The sequence below is a fragment of the Oratosquilla oratoria genome, chromosome 37 (genome assembly GCF_046742065.1).
Source record: "Oratosquilla oratoria isolate Oo_2021 chromosome 37, ASM4674206v1, whole genome shotgun sequence".
NCBI lineage: Eukaryota > Metazoa > Arthropoda > Malacostraca > Stomatopoda > Squillidae > Oratosquilla > Oratosquilla oratoria.
Window position 1 is genome coordinate 45,273,293 of NC_134813.1, and position 7,521 is coordinate 45,280,813.

The following is a 7,521-nucleotide window of genomic DNA, read 5'->3' on the forward strand; positions in this document are numbered from 1 at the left end:
GTACTGCACATGCGTTCCTCAAGGAAGCTTTGTCCCACCCGCGGGCCTCAAGGAAACTTTGTTCGACCCGACGCAGCTGGGTGGGTGCAAGTGATTTCCTTGGGAAGGGTAGGGGGCGCTTGTGTGTGAATGATATTTTGACACAGCCCGAAGGGATTTCTCCCAATCTTCTCCTTTTCTGCATGAGGGGTCGGAGAGTGGGGGGGGGGCGATGCCGGTTAAATGAAACGACCTTACTGTGGATGTACTGTGTCTTGTTACATTGTTTCTGGCCCAGGGCAGTGGGCGGGATATAGTGATGACCCGTCATCCAGGAGGAGCAAAATTGAGGTGGGGGCGGGGGTGGTGGTGGATGGGAGGGGATTTTTTTAGGGGGGGGGAGTGAAGTACCACTCCCACGGGCATTGTTTGAGCCCGTGGTACTTGGAGTAGGTACGTGCCTTTGGCTTTGGTTACGGGGGAAAAGCTCTTTGATATAATTATATAGATAAAATAGATTTTATTTTTCTGCATAATGAACATGTGTACCCTTTATTTGTTTTGATATCTCTGGCTAGAAGAAATTGTGGAAGGGGGACCCTGGAGTACTGAACTCTTTATAAAGAACGTTGTGAAGGTAGTTTGGGAAGAAGTCGAAGAGTGTCGAGCACGACTTCCTGGGCCTGTCTAGAAGACCAGGTACCGGCCCCTCGGGGCAGCACCTCCGGCTTGTGGTAGGTAATGTTGTGTGGAATCTGAGTAGCAGACTGATGTTTGATGTTGCTTCTATGTGGCGATGCTTCTTGACCTTGCCTCTTCCTGTGAAATAATATTCCTTTGTAATATCCACGCAGTTGTTCGGATTAGTTGTGGTAAGGGGCTTGTTGAAACAGAGAAGCTTATGCAGTCTTTGCTCTTGCTCAGGAATCGCGTTGATGAGGTAGATTCTCCAGTCTAGATTTACCGTTGGGGCATCGTTAAATATTTAGCTGATGAGATAAATAGGTAAGATGGTTGGCAATTCTTCATTCTCTTTTTATTCTGGGAAATGTCCACCCAATCACAGATTAAAAATAATAATAATAATAATAATAATCAAAGACAGAGAAACGTAAAAGTAACTGTCAACGGAGAGAGTGGGAGGGGAGGAGAGGGAGGGAGAGAGAAAGAGGCGGAAGGCGGGAGAGGGAGAAAACGGAGTAACACAAATCTTCTGGAGTGGCTGGGACCGCTGTGACAGAACTATCTCTTCCTACCACTCTCCATTTTTTTTTTCTGCAAGGAAAGACCGTTTCAAAGACTTGCCTTTTTACACATTTCTTTCGTGTTGTACAATTTCATGTGGATGCGTGTATTTACCCTAATGTTCTCAATTATCTAGTCTCTTCTTTTCCTTAGATTAAGTTTTAAATCATCTATTTTGTTCCTAATCCTTTAAAATGGATCACTTGCTAATTTCCTGAGCGACAGCTATTATCCTACTAGATGAGAGCTGCACAGCATGTGTAGCCCGATCTATGACCTTACATCCCTAACCCCTTGCCCAAGGGAGACGGTAACGAGTTTCAGTATCATGATTCTAAATCCCTCCAAGGCTCGGTTTCGGTGAATTAGCAGGACAAGACGCAAACACCTACACAAGCATGTACCTATGTATGTACATATGTGATTTTTTTTTTATAACTGAGTATCCAGATTTTTTTTTCTAAACTGGATTTGTTTTCAATTCTCTAAATGCAGTGAAGATCACCCAATGCCAATTAGGTTAACCATCTTGGGGCATCTAAAATTTGGGGGTAAAATATATTTCAAACTTTATTTTCCTAAAATTCTGTGATGAAAGGTTAGCACCATTACACTCAGAAAGAATTAATACATAGATACATACATACATAGATACATACATACATATATATATATATATATATATATATATATATATATATATATATACACACACCTAAAATTATCTAATAAGACCTAGAATTTTTCCAATGGATACTTTGTACATTATCTACAATTCTATATATTCTGAGTGAAATCACTAAGTAATATATATATGTGTGTGTGTGTGTGTGTGTGTGTGTGTGTGTGTGTGTGTGTGTGTGCGTGTGGTGTGTGTGCGTGTGAATGTTTATTTACCTTGGTGAGCGTTTTACAGGAATAACGGTGGTATTCTTTAAAAAAATCTTTCCTTATATAATTTTTGGAAGGGGAATATCTATATAAGGAAATCTTTTTTAAGAATACCAGCGTAAGATTCTTACAGTGGTATTCTTAAAAAAAAATAATTCATTATATAATTCTTTCCCTTCCAAGGATTTATGTAAGGAAAGAATTTTTAAGAATACTACCCTAAGTTACTCACTACTTCTCTTAGTTCAACACCATACGTTTGGTTTGAAATAAAATATTTTGGTCGAATTTAACCAAATGCAGTCTACAGTATGTAATTCACCATCAGGGTTTTGGATCACATGCTGGACTAGTGATTGACAGCTATTTTCCTTACGCTTGACACCTCAGAACACATATATTGCCCAATCTATGCATGGGTGGGCAAAAAAAAAAAAACAAAAAAAAAAAAAAAAACATCCTCTTGCTCAGAGGGGTTAGTAACGATTAACAATGTCATTGAAAAAAAATCAATCTGCGTGGAACTGCCTAGTGTAGGCCTTATGGTATCTTGCAGTCTCCTTCATTCTTATGTTTTTATGAGTGTGTGCGCGAGATTCAAGGTCTTGGACCACGTGCTAAACATGTGACTAACAGCTATAACTCTTTCGGATGAAAATTAGCTCGTGTTGTCCTATGGGTAATGTGTGAGTATACATAATTGTAAGGCAATACACTCAACATTACCCGCAAATAGTGTGTATTTACCTAGTTGTATCTTACGGGAAAGGGAGCTATGCTCGTAGGGTCCCGTCTCTATCTCGCAGTATCTCAATTGTTCTTAAATTCATGTATGGTTTTTGCACACACTATTGTGTCGTCCAGTTTGTTCCATACATCCATCACTCTGTGGGGAAAGCTATTCTTTTTCAGGTCTCTTCTACAACTGCCCTTTTTTTATATTTCTTTCCGTGTCCTTTTGTATTGTGTGTGTGCATGTGTACATTCACCCAGCTGAGCTTCTTGTTTACATAATCGGGGTGAACTCACCCAATCCTAGATCACGTGCCAGGCTTGTGATCAACAGGTATTGCACCTCCTTGGTGAGATCTCAGGGCTCAAACAATCACTTTGTGGGCATTGGTTTTGTCTTACACACACACACACACTTCGCTCAAAGGGGGCACTCATGGCTTGCACAATCAGTAATGCTTTCAAGCCCTCAGGGGGGCTCAGTCTCGGACCTCCCACATAAGAGGTCAAGACGCTATCCACTACACCAGTATGTGTGTACTTACCTACTGCTTCCTGGTACATATCTTTTTTATTCTTCGTTATATCAAATATATGTACAGTAATGGCATTAATAATAGTTTCCGGCTAATCCCAATTTTCTACAAGTGTTGTCGAGATCGAATGGCTATTAGATTTCCTAGCTGCACTGGTATCCCCCCCCCCACAACTCTCATCATCCGTTCTTCGCCAATCGGGCGCTCTTCCCTATAGACAGCGTTACCTCCTATTCCTTAGCCATGTCTGGGTCAATGGCTGGAGGGTGGTGGTAGGGGGTAATCGTCGATATAACAGCCCAGACTCACCGATCATTCCCAGTCAAGATCAAAGCTAGTTAGGTATTGCTGCCAACACGGTGTTGACCTATTGAGCAAACACCACGTTGTAAATATATATATATGAGGCTACGGCCGCGGAAGGGGGACAACCCACATACACCTACTTTTGAGATAATCGCGCTTAAAGTTTATCGCGGGTTATTGCAAGGAAAACGGTCTAAATGTATAACTATTATACACCTAAGGAAATATCTAGGGTAGTTTTTTTCATGCTATGTGGTTTTTAATAAAAATTAAAATATTTTATTTTTGGTTACGGCCGCATTTTATTCACCCCTACTCTGTATTTTTTTAGAGTGTATGGTACAAGAGATAGTATGTTATTTTATTTTTTATATGTCATGGTTGGCTCTCATCCTTTATACTGGCTTGAGACAGTTAAGTTCATTGCCAGGAACAATCCCTAACTTCCTGACAAAGCCCTTAGCGGATTTACCAACCTATTCCCCCATCCTACCACCTATGGACAACGTTGGTGGTCACAGTATTGATGGAATTTACCATAACACTTTGATAACAAACGCTAGTAGTCCAGGATGTCATCTTCTCTCTGATCGGGGTCATCAGAGTCCACGTCCCCAGCATCCTGCTCCGTCAACAGCCCTTGTGCCGCGAAGAGGTCGGTGAACCACGTTCTGTACCCAAGGGGCACGAACCTCAGCAGGTGGTTCAGGTCATCCAGCTTCTCCGTCTTCAACCTGACGCCTTGGGGCTAACTGAGGGGCAGGTTGACAGCGGCGAGGTTGAACTTGTCAGGCTGGTACGCAGCATCATTTCCCTCCTGCAGCTTGACTTGAACAGGAGAGCCTATGTCTTCGTTGTAGCACTGCCAAATGTCCATCCCCTGCTTGAAGTTCTCCCAGTACTGGAAGATCCGGCCATCCTTGTATCCTGCCCTGGAAAGCTGTGCCCTGCTGCACATTGCCTGGAGGGGGTCGAGATCCACGAAACTGTCACGGTCTATTTCAATGACGTTGAAGGGGATATCTCGCCTCGCTTCTCGCATCATCTTTGTTTAGTGTGGCGTGGTGTAGATCTCATGACCATTGAAGTACTTCTCCAGATTGCCAAAGTCTCGGTCGCAGGGCAGGAAGGAATGGCCAGACACCAGGAAGTAGTGCTTCACCATGGAGAATCTTCCACTGTGGATGTAGCGCAGCAAGAGGAGAGACAAGTTGAGATTCTTATTTTGTCCCTCGCAGTTGTCGCTGAATATGACAAGCTTGTTGCAGTAGGCCGGGACATGGTGTTCGATGTAGTGCAGCAGACAGCTGCCTATCTCGCTTGAACCTCGCTTGGCTGTAGCCTCGTTCCAGACGTACAGGTGTGCCTTGGACTCCTTGAGATTGTGGATCCCGAAGTTGTAGGTCCATATCTTTCGTTTGTAGTAGGCAACACAGGTAGTGAGGCGTGGTGTGACGAGGGTCTGCTGCAGGTCCATAGCGATGACACACAAAGAGGGGTCGTTGTCATCACCGTAGGTGTCCATAATGCTGCGTGCAACATTCGAGTTGATAAGGTGCAGCCTCTTCTGAGTCACCAGCTCCGACATCTTGCCAGCATCCTTCGCAGCGTCAGCCACCTCCATGTCCCTCTTGAACTTGTCACAGGTGCTGCAGGTGTCGACCATAGGGGGGTTTGTGCCAATGTTAAACTTACTTAATGTCTTGCTGTACATGCAGAAACTGACGATCTTGTCTGGTCCCAGGTTCTTTTCCTCGCATTCGTACTTGTAGAGGTCATAGCACTTTTGGTGGCTGTATCCAGGTGGTAGGTACACGCGGTGAAGACTCTTTGCCCTTGAGTAATGCGAAGAACATGTCGGCAGGGATTTTACATGGTCTTGGACCATCTGCAATACATCGTCTGGAGTCTTGTTGACACTCCCGCATGCCCCACGCTCCGGCTTCTTGCCAGCATCCTTCGCAGCGTCAGCCACCTCCAAGTCCCTCTTGAGTTGGTCACAGGTGCTGCAGGTGTCGCCCATGGGGGGGTTTGTGCCAATGTTAAACTTACTTAATGTCTTGCTGTACATGCAGAAACTGACGATCTTGTCTGGTCCCAGGTTCTTTTCCTCACATTCGTACTTGTAGAGGTCGTAGCACTTCTTGTGGCTGTATCCAGGTGGCAGGTACACGACGTGGCGACTCTTTGCTCTTGGGTAGTGCGAAGAACATGTCGGCAGAGATTTTACATGGTCATGGACTATCTGCAACACATCGTCTGGAGTCTTGTTGACGGTCCAGACTCCACGCTGGTCCACGGGTGCAACACCAGTACTCCCCACCTTAGCCAACACATTCTCGACACGCTTCTTGCTGATTGCGTGAATGTTGCAAAAAGCCTTCTTGCACACCACGATGTCCTTCTCGTTGACGGTCACAGAATACTCATAGGTGACGTTACGCTTGCTGTCTGGCCCAGCGTAATGGCGACTTACTTCCTTGGACGACGTGTGTTTGACGAGGTAGATGGACTGAGCATTGTGACTCCCAATCTTCCAGTACTCTTCGAAAATCTTCATCACGTTGCCCACACCGACACGATCGTAGCACTTCTTAGGGCAGGAACAGGCAGGACCGACAACCTTGGCAGGAACAATTTCTTTTTTCTTTTCACTGACGTACTCCAGACCAGAGTCGCGTCTCTTCTTTGCAACATTCCTAGCCCACAGAGAGAACTGTAATTTCCTCTTCTGCTGGGGCTCGCCAATCCAATTATCTTCCTCCGATTCGGGTCGAGTCACCACAGGGGCAGGTGAGCCAGCATAGTCTTCACTGGAGGAAGACATCATATAGGACACAGCAAAAAGTGGAAAAAGTTTATCAAATGAGGAGCGTACCAGCGTGCTTATTCAGAGCAGAGGCTAGAGTGGTTGTGGGCCACCTGAGGCAGGAGAGGGAAAACATAAACACAGCCAACCAGGCTGTGATTGGCCACGCGCGGGGATAGGGAAACATGCTCCACTTTCATTGGGTGATCTCGTGGCTTGTCCCTCTTCCGCGGCTGGCTGAGAGTTAAGTCTGCACCACGCTTCGTACCAAATCACGCGAATTTGTGCCTTATTCTAACCACCAGAATGGTCGAATTTCCTCTGCCTGACCCTTCCACAAGAGTTTACACCCATGAACAACAGGTTGGCGCCTCTAATTCAAAACCGACAAATTTGTCCCCCTTCCACGGCTGTAGCTTCATATACAGTATACTTGGCTACACATTTCACTACATAAAATTCGGCAGATGACATCATGAACAAAGGCAGTTCTCAATTAACTTGCTCACTGTGCTTTGATCACGCCCTCCTTTGAGGTGTTTCTTATATGTTAAATGAATAACTTTTAACCAAGGAAATAATTAATATTTAGTTGAAATAACCACCAACTGTCTCACACAAGCTTGTTATGAATCGTATGACCTCAATCCTTTCGCAAAACACCAAGGTAACGCTATTACATATATACAGTATGTGTATTATTGAAAATAAGATGAGTGTCAATATAATGGAAAGAGCTTGCAAGTAAAGATTCGCATAAATTCAGCCCAAAAATTAACAATTCTGACACTACCGGCAGTTGCCAAACATGCCGATTCAGTCGGGATGGCTGCTGCCTCATCTACCGTTACACAGCCAAAGAAAAAGCGTACGCACTTTTACGCCAGTTCACTATGAAATAATGCGGAAATGTTACATTCAATATCAGTCCTATGCCAATATGAAATGCCAACTGCTTCCTCGACTAGCATCAGTTATGTGAGGAGCCGGGTGAGGTACGTGTATTCACACAGAAAGCTTCGA

The 7,521-nt window shown here is 44.5% G+C and overlaps 1 pseudogene; it reads right to left on the reverse strand.

Moving 5' to 3' along the window:
* Window positions 1-4,248: 4,248 nt before the first annotated feature.
* Window positions 4,249-6,930, reverse strand: LOC143019437 (uncharacterized; annotated as a pseudogene).
* Between the last annotated feature and the right edge of the window lie 591 nt (window positions 6,931-7,521).